Here is a 14,475-nt window from a genome sequence, read left to right as displayed (position 1 = left end):
GTGGTCCCACTGACCAATCACAGCCCTGAAGGGTAAGTCCCACTGCCCAGCGGCCCCCAGGGAGTGTATTAGCACATTTGAACCGCTCAACCCGCAATGACAAAGCCTGGGGCCTCGGGAGGAGACACAGCAGGAGGGGTGGGGGCCGGTGGGGAGCCCGCCTCCCTCCCTCCCAGGGGAAAGCTCAGGAGTAGATTAGGCATTCTGGGGCACAGAGGAATTTGGGGGCCCCAGCTCCAGCAGTGAATAAGCGATCCATAAAATCCCAATTTGCACACTCACTGATCAAACGGCCCATCTACTCCCCCAGGAGGTTGGGGCGGCTGCTGGGCTTCCCCCGCCCCTGCAGAAGGTCCTGGGGAGCCGGAGCTGGACCCAGGACCCAGGTTCCCAACGTGTTATCTGCAGACTCAGTCCCACCCCAGGCTCCTGGAGGGGCGCGTCTGGCCGGGCCTGCCCTACCCACAGGTCCCTGCCTCTGGGCCCGCGGCCCCCCTGAGTACCCACCTCCTCTGGTGCTGCGGGGAGGCTGCGGTTTCCTCAGAGCTGCTAATCACTTTTCCAGCTCTGAAGCTCTCCCCCCACCCCCTTCTTTCCAGCAGCCCCCCCCACCCCACTTCTGCTGGGGCAGCATCAGGGCAGGTCCTGGGGCCCTGGGCCCTTCCCTCCACCACCTCGTGTCCCCCCTCCCCCAGGCTGGGAGGGCGCTGGGCGGGGGTACCAGACCTCCAGGCCTCACCCATCTCCCCAGAGACACCCACCCAGTGGGGAGAACGAACCTCGTTGCCACCCTTGCCCCTTCTCCAAAAATAAACACGATTTGTCTTCACCTGCCTGAATTTTGTTTGCTTCACTTAGTTAAGGCCACCTGGAATGTCAGCCTTCGGGTCCCTGGAACCGCCTGGGGCCATCAGCCGCCCGCCCTCCGCAGGTGCCCAAGGCCCGTGGGCAGGACCCTCGAGCCTCCCTGAGCAAGCACAGGTCTTCAGCTCCCTGGACAGCAAGGCCCACCCCCTCGCACCCTCCCCCCGCTCCGGCCTCCCTGGGGGAGTCAGGGCCCCTGGGACAGGACCGAAAGGCAGGGCGGTCACCCCAGCAGGCGCTTCCCAGGGGCTCAGGGGGCCGGGCGGACTCCAGAGGCCGCTGCCCGCTGGGCCGGGGCCAGGTGCCCACTGCGCCTATGAGCCGCAGCCGCCGGCTGGCCAGGCCTCTCCAAGCCCGACGCACGCCTTCCGGGCCCTTCCTCACGTCGGGGCTGCTCCCAGGGGCCCTGGGCCGCGAGCAGCTGCAGTTAGGCCGGGTCTGCAAGCCGACCTGGGGGACGGGCCCGGGCAGGGTCTCTGCACCCCCCATAGCGAGTCCAGGGCACCCATCTGGAGGTCACCGTTCCGCCTGCCCCCTGTGGCTCAGATGGTGCAGGAGCGAGTCCCTCTCTGAGATGTGGGACAAGCGTCAACCTCTGCTTCCTCTGGTGTGAAAAGGGTGAGGGGAAGGGGCAATGGGTGGGGGCCACCCAGCACCTCCCGTACTGGGCTGGCGGGAGGGTGGTAATTTTAAGACTTGCCGGAAGGGGGCCAGGGGCTGGGGCAGGACCCTAGGGCAGGCTATTTTTTGGGGTGGGGATGGATTTTATTTATTTATTTACAGAGAGCGAGAGAGCACCAGCAGAGGGAGGGGCAGAGGAGAGGGAGAAGCAGGCGCCCCGCTGAGCAGGGAGCCCGACCGGGGCTCGATCCCAGGACCCCGGGGTCATGACCGGAGCCGAAGGCAGATGCTTCGCCGCCTGAGCCACCCGCGCCCCTCTGCCTCTTAAGAGGACTGGCTAGATGTTTCAGGAAGAGTAGGGGAAGGGGAGAGATGGTCTCGGGGGCCAACAATCCCCCAGTGGGCCTGAGGGACCCCGAGGAGAGAAGCACGACGTGCCCAGCGAGCACCAGGTTCGGCCTCTCACTGACCTGCGGGCGGGTGTGCGGAGGCTGTGGGGGAACCGGGCCCCCATCCCTGAAGCCGCAGCCTCCAGACAGCCCACCCCGCGCCCGGCCCCTGACCTGTATCCTGGGCAGCTCTTACCCGCACCCCCACCCGCACCCCCACCCGCACCCACAGCGGCCACTTCCAAACTGCCCGGGGAGGTCGCATGCCTCTTCAGGTCCCTCTTGAGAGCCTCCCACGCCAGACCCAAGTTCACCCTGAGCCCCTGAGACTCTTAGGGGGAGAGTCAGGGCCCCGTGGACGCCCACCAGGCCCCACACTTCACGTGCCCGGACAAACCCTCTCTGCCTTCCCTCTGGAATCCACTGGCCCAGCCTCGAAGCCCCGGAGGCCCGGTCTCTCCACCTCCCCAGCCCCCTCCCACCTAGCTGCTCCCGAGCTGGCCCCACGCTGCTGGAAGTGACACACGCGCTCACATGGGCCACCGTGGCCGGGCCCACGTGCGGACTCCCTGTCCCCTTCTTAGCCCTTCTTCTAGATGGCTGCCAGGGGTCCTTCCGTCTACAACGCAGACTCAACCCTCTCCTGACCTCACAGGGGACACCAGACCCCTTAGCCTGGCACCAGAGGTGGACCCGTGTGTCCTGCCTCCCAGCCTCGGGCCCTGCCATTCCAGCCCCTCTCGCCCTCCAGCCATATAGGTCCATTCTCTGGGCAAATACACCTTCACGCCTCCCGGCCTTTGACCCATCTGGTTGGTTCCAGGACACCTTCTCCCCGGGTCTGGTTCTGCCGCACGGCTACTCCCACGCTGTTGTCGCCGGCTCCTTCTTGGGTTCCCCGAGAAGGGATCTGCACTTGTGTCCTGCCCCTCGAAGGCCTTATTTAGAGTTGATATCATCCATCAAACTGGGCTCCTCATTCCCTGCCTGCTCAGAAACCCCTGCCCCTGGGCCTTTGCACTGCAGTCCTCTAGCCCAGCAGCCCAGCCGCTCCTGCCTACCCTGCCCTCTCCCTCCCAGAGTCCACTACCCAGAAAACCTTCCCTGATGCAGCGGCAGTGAGAAGAGCAGGGCCTTTGAAGTTTCTGTAGTAAGTTCTTGTTCTACATAACTCTTTCTATTTTTTTAAAGATTTTATCTAGGGATCCCTGGGTGGCGCAGCGGTTTGGCTGGATCCTGGAGCCAGGGATCCAGGATCCTGGAGACCCGGGATCAAATCCCACGTCGGGCTCCCGGTGCATGGAGCCTGCTTCTCTCTCTGCCTGTGTCTCTGCCTCTCTCTCTCTCTGTGTGTGACTATCATAAATAAATAAAAATTAAAAAAAAAATAAAGATTTTATCTATTTGCCAGGGGGAGAGAGAAAGAGCAGGAGCAGGGGGCAGAGGCAGAAGGAGAAGCAAACTCTCTGCTGAGCAGGGAACAGATATGGGGGCTCGATCCCAGGACTCAGAGATCATGACTTGAGCCAAAAGTAGACACTTAACCGATGGAGCCACCCAGGCGCCCCCAAATAATTCTTTTTAAAGACTATTTACCTAAGCACAAGTATTTGCAGTTGAACCCTGTGCTTTCCCCTAGGCAGAGTCAAGCCCTCTCTGAGGCACTCAGCTTCTCACCACAGTATGGGGACAGTGGGGGACACTCGGGCACATCAGGCGTGGGCTCCCTGGAGGAGGCTGTGGCACAGCGGCTGTCGGGGCTGAGCAAGACCCTCCCAGGGTCCATCTCCCCATGGGTCTGTATCTGGGGCTCCTCCTCCCTGGGGACTGGGCCCTGTGTGGGGATGGGATGGAGGCTGAGGTCAGGGCTCTTGACCAGTGTCCAGTCATAGGCCCCTTTTTTTTTTTTTTTTAATAGGCCCCTTTTTAAGAACGAAACTTTTTTAAGTAAGGTCTACGCCCATCATGGGGCTGGAACTCACGAGACCCCAGGATCAAGAGTTGCATGCTCTACCGACCGAGCCAGCCGGGCACCCCGTCGTAGGCCCGTTTTGTAGCCTAGTGAACCTGTGGTCGGTCCAAAACTACTTTTTCAACCTCAGATAAAAATACATGGAACTACTTATTTGTCAACTGCACCTTGACAAAGCTGGAGAGGAAAATGAAATTTTAAAAAACAGGGGGAGGGATCCCTGGGTGGCTCAGCAGTTTGGCGCCTGCCTTTGGCCCGGGGCGCGATCCTGGAGTCCCGGGATCGAGTCCCGCATCAGGCTCCCTGCATGGAGCCTGCTTCTCCCTCTGCCTGTGTCTCTGCCTCTCTCTCTCTCTGTGTCTATCACAAATAAATAAATAAAAAAAATCTTTAAAAAACACACACACAGGGCTACAAAAGGAACCAACAACACTGGAATCCAGTTTTACCATGGACTCCTCAGGGGTCATGGACCAGGGGTCCCAGCCCAGAAGACTAGATGGAACCTTCTCTCCAGCGCCCCCCCAGCCCAGTTTAAGATCCAAGGTTGACTGGGGTCAGTCTGGGTGGCCTGTGGCCTCCAAACAGCTATGTTCCTTCGCCCCAAATATGCCCCCCCCAACCCGGCCCATGCATGGCGGGGAGGCAGGAGACAGCGGGGCCTGAGCAGGGGGCAAGCAGGCCCAGGCAGCCCACCCGGCCCCCCGGGGCTGCCCCTGCCCCTCCTCCTCCCTCGCAGCCCCGGGGGTGCAGGGGTGCCGCAGCCACTCCAGCTATGTGGCCCGGCCGGTCTACCTGGGCGTGAGCGGGCAGGGCCGTCCGGGGGGGCAGGGCCGTCCAGGGGGCCCCCACGCTGGCGGGGCCGCAGCAACAGAGGCCAAGGAGAAGCTGGGGAGAGGGAGCTGGGGCCAAGCCGCTGTGGCAATTCCGTCCGTCCGTCCGTCCATCTGTCCATCCGCTCCGGACGGGACCCCAGCAGGCCCACAAGCACCCTTCGGGAGGCTTCCACCTGTCAGCCCTCGGGTACACGCCACAACCCTGAGGGCGGGTACGGCCATCCCTCCCGCGGCACGGAGGCGCAGCCAACTGTCCAGGTCACCAAGCTAAGGCATGGCGACACCCGCCGGGGCTTCCGGGCTCCGGAGGCTTCTCTGCCTCTCACAGGAGCAAATGTCACCGTTCCCATTTAACAGCTAAGAGAACGGAGGCAACGGGGATTCCCGCCCCCTCATCACCCTCCCCTGCCCCAGCCCTTCCCCAATGCCCCCTCATCACCCTCCCCTGCCCCAGCCCTTCCCCCATGCCCCCTCATCACCCTCCCCTGCCCCAGCCCTTCCCCCATGCCAATGCTCAGCCACAGGCTCCAGAGTTAGCATGCTCCAAAGTGGTGCTCCCAGGACCAAGGGCACCCTTGCAGGCCTGGGCACCCCCACCCTTGTCCCCAGGGTGCCCGAGGGGGGACAGAGGGGCCAGGCAGTCAGGGCAGTGAGGGGAGCATCCACTCGGGAAAGAGGCTCTAGAGGACCCAGATCTGGAAGGTCTGAAGGCCGGCGGCCCATGGAGCAGCCCGGCTGAGCCACCCCACTCCCCACCCTCAGAAGATGAACCCGCCACCAGTGGCCACCTCTGAACAGGCGCCAAGGGGACAAGCCAGGTGGGCTGCAGGGCCCTTCCCTCCTCCCCGGGGTCCCCGGGCAGACCCCCTCGCAGGTGTGACAGCCACTGCAAGCCCAAGTCCCCAGGGGGGTCGCTGGCCGTCCCGGCCCCATCCCCCGGCTGCCCCCCATTCCCTGGAGGCGCCTCCATCTCCTCCAACAAGGGGCTCACGCCCTAAAACTCCAGTGGGGGGGGAGGGCGCCCGGGGCTCAGCAGGCGAAGCATCTGCCTTCAGCTCCGGTGGATCGTGATCTCGGGTCCTGGGATCGTGATCTCGGTCCCAGGATCGGGCCCCGCCCCGGGCTCCCTGCTCAGGGGGGCGTCTGAAGCACCTGCTGCTCCCTCTCAAATAAATAAAATCCATCGATCGATCGATCAATCGATCGGTCTCCGGCCTGAAGAGGGCCCCACATGGCAGATGTGACCCAGAATGGCCACCCCACACAGGACACGGCGACGGGGGGAGGAGGAGTACGGCCAGGCCATTAAGGCGAGCCGCGGGCAGCGCTGGGGAGGAGGTGGCGCGTGACCAGCGCTTCCAGAGGCCCCTCGGCCCAGGAGGGGCGGGGAGACTGGGCGGGGGCCCCACGATGCTTGCTGGGGGGCCGGGGCCGGGCAGCGGGTGGCCAGTGTCGCTCATCTTTCTTCAGCAGAACCTGAATCCCACCAGCTTTCTCCCCCCACCGGCCTAGAAGGAAGAACAAATGGCCCCCGAGTCTGGAGCATCCAAGAGCCACACAGGCCAGTCAGCCGCGGGGGGCTCTGCGGAGCTGGGGTGTCTGTCACCTGCGAACAGCCGCCCCCAGGGAAGCTCAGCCCCCTTGGGACTCCGCGGCTGATGCAGGGCCCTGCCGTCGGGGAACTGGTCCCCTCCCCGCGTCCGTCCTCTCCACAGCCCCGAGGAGGCCACGCCACTGTCACTGGCTCTGGTCCACACAGGAAATACGAGGAAAGCGGTCCGGAAAGCACGCCCTGTCCCTCGGCCTCCTCTCGGGTGCCCAACTGTCCTGTAGGCTCACTGAAGGCAGGACCACACCAGAAAATCAGGGATGTTGGATGAAGAGCTACCTGGACATTTCCGGGCCCGGCGCAGGGCCGTGCCAAAGGTGCCAGGAACAGGGCCGTGCCCCACGCCAGGTGCTCGTGGCACAGAAACAATGCCAGGGCTGGGGACGTGCTCTGGTCCTCCTTGGCCACGAGGGAAGCTGACGGTTGTTGAGGGAGACGTGCCCCCGCTCCGGGCCGGGCACAGAGGTGCCTGTGAGTGTGCAGGGAGTCTCAGGGCCCCTTCCAGAGCCTTGCTGACGCACCCCCAGAACCCCGAGACATGGCAGGTGCTCAGCACAGAGTCAGCAAGGGTAAAATGCGGCCTTGTCCTCGCATCTCCCTCTCCATCCCCGATTAATCCCAGCTCGGGGCTGGGGACCAGGCGGCCTGGGTCTGCCTGGGCAGCGAGCGGAGGCGAAGGAAGGTACCTTCCACCTCCCAGATTCCTGGCTGGCTCTCCTCTTGCCTACCTCCCAAGCCCAGGATGTTCACACACACGCCCTCTTTTCTCCTGCTCCCCTCTACACGGGAGGTGGTTCTCTAGTCCCTGGTTCTGAGTTACCGAGCGGGTCACCAGGAGTAGGCAGTACCTCAAAGACAAAGGGACACACTATTTAAAACCAGGGCCTGTCACCTATAAACTCACTAGTGTTCTTATCCCCATTTTACACATGAGGAATTGAGACCCAAACAGGGTGATCTGTCCAGAGTAATTATACCTAATTAATGGCAGGAGGGGGTCATTGCAACCCAGGGCTTGGCCCCAGAATGACGGCCACGATTGGTCATCATAAAATGGGGCCCCTGGCTGGCTCAGTCTTGATCTTGGGGTCGTGAGTTCCAGCCCCGCGTTGGGCATAGAGCTTACTTTAAAAAAATTTTTTTTTAAATATTTTATTTACTTATTCATGAGAGAGAGAGAGAGAGAGAGAGAGAGAGGCAGAGACACAGGCAGAGGGAGAAGCAGGCTCCATGCAGAGAGCCCGATGCAGGACTTGATCCCAGGACTCCAGGATCAGGCCCTGGGCCAAAGGTAGGTGCTAAACTGCTGAGCCACCCAGGGATCCCGCCCAAAATTTTTTAAATTAAAAATTGGGGCACCTGGGTGGCTCAGTTGGTTTATTATCTGCCTTAGGTTCAGGTCATGATCTCAGGGTCCCGGGATCCTGCTCTGCGGGCAGTCTGCTTGTCCCTTTCCCTCTGTCTCCACCCCTACTCCTGCTCTCTCTCTCAAATAAATAAAATCTTTAGGGGATCCCTGGGTGGCTCAGTGGTTTAGTGCCTGCCTTTGGCCCAGGTCATGATCCTGGAGCCCCGGGATCGAGTCCCATGTCAGGCTCCCGGCATGGAGCCTGCTTCTCCCTCTGCCTGTGTCTCTGCCTCTCTCCCTCTCTCTCTTTCTATGTCTATCATGAATAAACAAATAAAATCTTAAAATAAATAAAATCTTTTTAAAAATTATTTTAAATTAAAAATTAATAAAATAAAATGGGGTTGGGGTCACAGCCCTATGGAGCCAGGGAGGCTGGCCTGTGACCACAGCTCAGTTCCCCCATTCCCTGAGAAGCTACCCCACCTCCAGTCCCCAGGATGAACTGCAAGGTCTGACACTGCCCACGACTCAGTAGAAAAGGAAAAGGGAGCAAGGCACCTGGGTAGCTCCCATGTAGTCCTTCTCCTTGGCTGGGCCAAGTGGGGAACTGCCAGCCTCAAAAGCAATTACGGCCCTGAGCCCTGTCACCTGCACGTCTGACCCCCTCACAGCACACAGTCGTTCAAGACCGGAACTCGCGGGGCTCCCAGCTCCCGGCCACTGCCTCAGTTAATCCTCACGATCACACTTGTGAGGGCACCGTTCTTAGTCCCACTTCACAGGTGAGATCGAGAGTGTTTAATGTGCGCCACTTAAGTATTAACGATGATTCAAGATACTAATGAAAATGCACAGAAAAGAGCTCGACTTTCTTGCCGCTCAACTTTGTTCCTGGGGACAAGTAGACTCTAAAACAAACAAAAAATTTCTGAACATCGTCTCTCCAGGCCACGCACTCCGAGACGAAGACCAGCCCTTAGCCCAACACAGGCAGTGAGAAGCCCTCCCAGTTGAAGGCTGGCCCAGCACCTCAACGGCCACCCCTGGTCCCTTGGCTCATGCTGTCCCCCTGCCAGGAATAAGGCCACGGAGACAGCACGGAGCGAAGAGGTCAGGAGTCCTGGACTACCAGCCCGCCTCAGCTCTTTGCACATCAGAGGGGACCGGGACTAGGGAGAGGACTTCTCGATGTGGGGTCCCCATGGGCTTCACGGGGCCCCAAAACCCTCAAAGGCAGAATGCAAAGACCACGGTCAATCGCTGGAAGTGCACTGTTCAGGGAAAGGCTTTTTCATCAGTCCCGCCGAGGGGCCTGTAAATCAGAAGTTGTGGGCACTCAAGACCCCTCCCGCCCTGGCGGCTAGATGCATTTAAACAGAAACCTCTCCGGGGCCTTCAAGGCCTTCTCAGCGGCAGCCCCAGGAAACTCTCAGGCTCCTTGCTCCTTTGACTGTGGCAGAAGGCTCGAGACCCAGTGCCTGGCAAAGTCTCTCCTGGGAGCAGGACCCGCCAAGGCTGGGTTGGCCGAGGACACCAAGACACCCCGTGGTCAGCCGAGGGTGGCTCGCCCCTGCCCAGAGCTTCTGTCCACTGGAAGGTGGGGCCGTCAGTCATGGCCACAGGTGCACCCGGACCTTAGGTCCACCTCTCCCTGCAGCAGCCCTGGAACCTTCCTGAGCCACACTTCTGCGGAGGAGCCTGGTTTTCATTAAAGTGGGGAAAGGAGTCCTTAAGTGCCGGCCAAGTCAAGAAGAAGCCGAGTTCTGCGAGAAGACACAGGGAGGGTGAGGGAGACCAGCCTGTCCCCTGCCCTTCCCGGCTGACCAGTTGGGAGGGGAGGGGACACAGGGAGGCTGAGCTCCTAAGGGTCCAACAACCACCGCCCCAGGAGCCGGGGCTGGAGAGTGGGGGCCGGCGTGGCCCAGATAATAAGCAATTGTTAATGTGATCCATATGGATCCTGACTGGCCTCTCTGTTTAACAGGATGATAATGGCAGGGAAAGAATGCTGGTCTGTGGGCAAAGTCCTTCCCAACTTGGGGCTGGGGGAGGGTCAGCAATGAGGAGGAGGAGGAGGAGACCCACCCAGGGTTCTCCACCTCCGCAGGAGTGCAGCTCTGTTTGCCTGCAAGCGGCCAGGTTGTGCTTTGCAGGCCGCCCTTACAAAACCCCTTGTATTCCCCATCAAATATTCGTGGGGCACCCGCGAGGTGCCAAGCTCTGTGCCAGGCCCAGTGCGGGCAGGGTGCAGGGAAGCACACGCTCCATCCCTGCCCTCCAGGAGGCAACACCTGGTGTGGACCCAGCCACAAAGGCTGAAGAGAGGCACAGGTGCCAGGCTAGGAGACCAGGGCAGGAGGAGCAAGTGCAGGAGCTGGGGGCTGGGGGGGGGGGGGGGTCTGGGGAGGAAGCATGGCATCTGAGTTGGGCCTTGAAGAATGAGGAGGTTGTGGAAAGAGGGACAATGGGAAGGCCTTTAGCTGAGGGAACAGCAGGAGCAAAGGCAGAGAGGCGTGAAATTGCGTGGAGAGTCTGAGATCTCGGCAATAAAGCTGCAGCCCGGGCAGGGGAGGGGAAGGGAGCCCCGCTCCGTGTAAAGCTGTGGCCTGGGATGCAGGCGGGCAGCAAAGGGCTCTGGGAACAGCCCTGCTCCCCCGCCGCCCACCCAGGGGATGCTCAGCCCAGCCCACTCTGACTCCCGCAGGGCCCGAGGCCGCGCTCCTCCCCGCCCCCCCCCCCCCGCCCCGGCCTCCGCTTCTCCTCCCGGGGAGGTGGAGGCCCCCTAAGGAATTCAGGTTACGGGGCTCAGCAGCAGCAGCATCCCCGCCCCACACGGCGGCGCTCCCCCCGCCCCCGGCGCAAGGGACCTTCCCCCACGAGGTAGTACGGCCTGGGCGACGGCCGCCCCCCCGGGCCTGCTGCTGCGGACACCGATGGATTCAAGTGGAAATAAATGAAATGGCGTTAAATATGGGGAAGGGGGATTTACGAGGCCTGTCACCGCGTCCCGGCAGCCCGCCGGCAGGCCCCGCCCCCTCCTCGCCCACCCCGGGAAGCGGAGCCCCGCCCCCTCCTCGCCCACCCCGGGAAGCGAAGCCCCGCCCCCGGGAAGCGGAGCCCCGCCCCCGGGAAGCGGAGCCACGCCCCCGGGAAGCGGAGCCACGCCCCCGCCCGAGGCCACGCCCCTCCTGCCGCGGCCACGCCCCCGCCCGCAGCCCCGCCCCCGCGGGGTCCGCGCTCCGCGGCTGGGTGCACCGGGCTGCCCCGCGAGGGGGTCCTCCGGGGCCGGGGCTCAGCGGAGAACGGCGCCTGCTCCCGGCCCGGGGCTCCGGGGAACCTCAGCGCGGCCGTCCCCAGGGGGGTGCGGAGGGCTCAGGCCGGACTCCGGAGGGTCGGGGGCTCCCGGGGCACCTCGGGGGCTCCGGACCGTGGCCCCAGCCGGCGCGCTCCGGACACCCGCTCGCAAGGCCCTGGGCCCCCGGGAAGCGAGAGGCGCCCCCCGCCCGCCCCCCGCAGGAGCCGGGGTGGGCTTGGACCCCGAGCCCGGCGCCCCGCCGCAGCCCGGGCGGACCGCGACGCAAACATTCTTCCGTCCTCTATTCTCCTCCAAATTAGGTCTCCATGGAGACAGGGCCAGGCAGCCTGACAGCCCCACGGCCTAATCCTGATTTAGTGACCGTCCCTTTAACGGCCCACCCGCCCGCCCACCCGCCCCCGCGCTCCGGCCGCCGCTGGGCGCAGGCTGCAGGCCGCTCGCTCCGTCCCCGCGGACCCGTCCCGGCCTCCCCGCCCCGGGCGCGCGGGCTCGGGGCGCGGGGGCGCGGGGGCGGGCGCGGGGGCAGGGCAGGGCAGGGCCGGGCAGGGCAGGGCAGGGCCGGGGCCCCGCTCGCCCAGCGCCCTCTGCGCGCACCCCTCCCCTCCGCGGAGCGCCCCCCGCAGGCGGGTTCCCGGCCAGGGAAGCCCTGCGCGGACCTCGAGGGCTCTGGGAGCGGGCAAGTTCCAGGGCCGCCCCGCGGAGGGCGGGAGCTCGGGGTCCCCCGTGCCGCGCGGAGCCCACGGGCGAAGGTAAGTGCTCCCCGGGATGCGGCTCCGCGGCCCCCGCCGGGGGGGAGAAAGGAAGGGGACGGGCCTGCGGGGCGCGCGCCCGAGGTGGCCTCAGCCCCTGTCACTGCCCCGGCACGATGCTGGGGAATCTCCGGGCCGGGAACCCAGCCCCCACCCCCACCCCCGCCCACACACAGGGGCCGCCGGACAAAGACCTGACGGAGTGGGAGGGGCCTGCGGGCCGGCCCTCGGGCCCGGACACGGGAGCCTCCGGGGACCCGAACCCGCAGATCGGGCCCCGCGCCCCTGCCCCCGCCCCGGGCTCCCCCAGAGCCGGCGCGCTCCAGCCGCAGCCTGCGCACCCCGGGGTGCACCCGGGCGAGCTCCCCTTGTCTGCGCCCCCCCCCCCCCCGGAGGTGGCCTCGGCTCCCACGCACCCGCCCGGGCTCCGGCCGGCCTTGCCCTCCGCCCCGCGCCCCGCGGCCCCCGCCCTCCCCGGGCCGCGCACTGCCCCGCGCCCGCGGACAAAGCTCCGGACCCCCGGCCGGGCGGTCACCACCCCTGACCCCGGCCCGCCCGCGCCCCCGCGCCCGCCCCGTACCTCGGCATCCCGGCCGGGTCCTAGGTGAGTGTGCGCGGCCTGCGGGGGCGTCCCGCCCCGGGGCCGGGGCGCGGGCCGGGGGCGACGGGCCGGGGCCGGGGGGCAGCGGCGCTCACCATCCTGGAGCCGCTGCTGCTGCGGCTGCTGCGGCCGCCGCGGCCGGGAGCGGGACTGGGCAGTGGGGGTGGCCGGACGAGGGGCCGCCCCGGCTCCCCCCGCAGGCAGGACCCCCACCCCCGCCCCCGCCCCCGCCCCCGCCTCCCCTCGCCCGCCCCAGCGCCCTCCCTCGCAGGCCCTTGCTCCCCTCCCCTTCCCCTGCTCCTCCCTCCCCGCGGCCCCTCCCCTCCCCCGCCTCCCGCCCCTTCCCCGGCCCTCTCCACCCGGGGCTCCGTCCCCGCCTCCCCCACCTCGCCCCCGCCCCGCCCCCACCTCCCCTGGGCTCGCCCGCCCCTCCCCTCCACCTCCCGCCTCGGCCCCGCCCCCTCCCTCCCGTAGCTCTAAAATAAATTAGCCTCAGAGGGGGAGAAAAGAGCAAATGACCCTTGGTGCGGACCGTGTCCTTGCGCCACTCTCCGGCGCGCCCGGGCCTCTCCGCGGCCGTCGGGCGGGACGTTGGGGGGGAGGGGGGAGCGCTCGCCGAGGGGGAGGCCGGGCTGGAGGGGCCGCTGGTGGGGGAGGCTTCCTGGGTCGAAGGCCAAAGGGGAGGGCGGTCGGCCCGTCCCCTGCCGCCCTGGACCCTCGCCCTGCAGAGCCTGGGCCCCTTGGCCAAAGCCTTGTGACTCTTGCCCTCACCCTTCCGCCCTCCGCCCCCCCCCCGCGCCCCAGGTGAACTGAGCCCCCTCTCCCCTACCGCTGCGGAGACTCAGAGGGTGGGACACACAGCGGGGCAAGGCTACCTGCCTGGACTGATGCCACTCAGAATGGCGAGTGGCCGTGGTTAAGCCCTGGACTCGGGCCGGCGGAGGGTGGGGTGTGAGTTCTGAAAGGGGCTTCCCGGAGGGCTTCCCGGAGAAGGCCACACTCACGTGGGGCCAAGCAGGACCAGCGGTGGCAGGCGGCCGAGGGTGAATTGCAGACCTGCCGGGCGCGCAGGTAGCCGCGGGCCTTCGTTGATCGGTGCATTCGCTCCACAGACATTGAGCGCCCAGGCTGTGCCAAGCGTTGGGACAGACACCGGAGCCACCTGAGAGCTCTCAAAGGCACATCCCGTCCCCATGGAGGTCCCAGCCCAAGGGTACACAGAATCCTACCAGACACCCAGGCTGGTGGCTTCGGCAATGATCCAACTGGGAAAGGAAGCCTGCAGGGCAAGCTGCCCCCAGCAGAACCCCCCTGCCCCAGGAGGTTGTAGGAGGTGGGGCCGAGCTTGGGTTGGAGGGTCCAGGTGCGTGTCTCGGAGGACATGCTGAGTACCCAGAGTGCCCCACCTGTGGAGGCCAGACTGGCACCCAAGCAGGTTCTGAAACTCACCAAGAGTACCCCAGAATCCTCCCTTCCTCTCCGCTTCACAACCCCCAGGACCACAGCCCGGCACAAAGGACACATGTGTCACGGCTCGCTATGCTAGGGCGGCCCTGGCTTCAGAACCAGAAAGGCAGGATAAAGGGAGCCACAGCCGCTCCCCCAGGACTGCTGAAACTCCTTTGCTGAAGGGACCATGCCCGGATAGCGGAGGTGGAAGGAACTGGTTGGGTGTTTCCTTACTGATGGGGGATCTGAGGCCTGGAGAAGTGATATCCCTTGGGGTCACACAACAAAACTGGATCTAGAAGCCGCTGTCCTCTTTCCACTCCACCTATTCTGCTCCCCAAGGCTCAGAGGCAAGAGCTAAAAGAGAAGCCAGTGTCCACAGGAACTAAGTGATCTCAACCAGCAGGACTAGTGCCCAGGAGGCAAGCCTGGCATTGGCAGGGCGTCGTGGCTGGGTGTCACTGGGGCCCATTCTCCACCAGGCACCAGGGTGGGGGTGGATGACAGGAGTGAGGCTGGAGGACAGAGCTGATAATGTGCTCCCCTGGAGCAAGGGCCCGGTTCTCGCTCATCCCCCAGGACCCTCCAGTGCTGGCAGGAAGGACAAGGTTAGACCTCTCAGGAAGGCCGTGCCAGTAAGAGTAGGACGGGCCCAGCATGGTGAGAAGGCCTTCGCCCGCCTCCAGGAGGGAAGGCTCTGCATCTTGGAGGTGCTGAG

The 14,475-nt window shown here is 64.7% G+C and overlaps 1 protein-coding gene across 1 annotated transcript in view; it reads right to left on the bottom strand.

Moving 5' to 3' along the window:
• FIGNL2 (fidgetin like 2) overlaps nt 1–12,496 on the bottom strand; it is a 29,123-nt gene extending 16,627 nt beyond the window's left edge. Inside the window, exon 1 of the mRNA XM_072765254.1 lies at nt 12,288–12,496. The gene's annotated coding sequence lies outside the window, so the exon portion shown is untranslated. The remainder of the gene's footprint in view (nt 1–12,287) is intronic.
• Between the last annotated feature and the right edge of the window lie 1,979 nt (nt 12,497–14,475).

Source organism: Vulpes vulpes, chromosome 8 (assembly GCF_048418805.1).
Source record: "Vulpes vulpes isolate BD-2025 chromosome 8, VulVul3, whole genome shotgun sequence".
NCBI lineage: Eukaryota > Metazoa > Chordata > Mammalia > Carnivora > Canidae > Vulpes > Vulpes vulpes.
The sequence above is the reverse complement of the archived record's forward strand: the minus strand, read 5'-3'. Positions and strand labels throughout refer to the sequence as shown.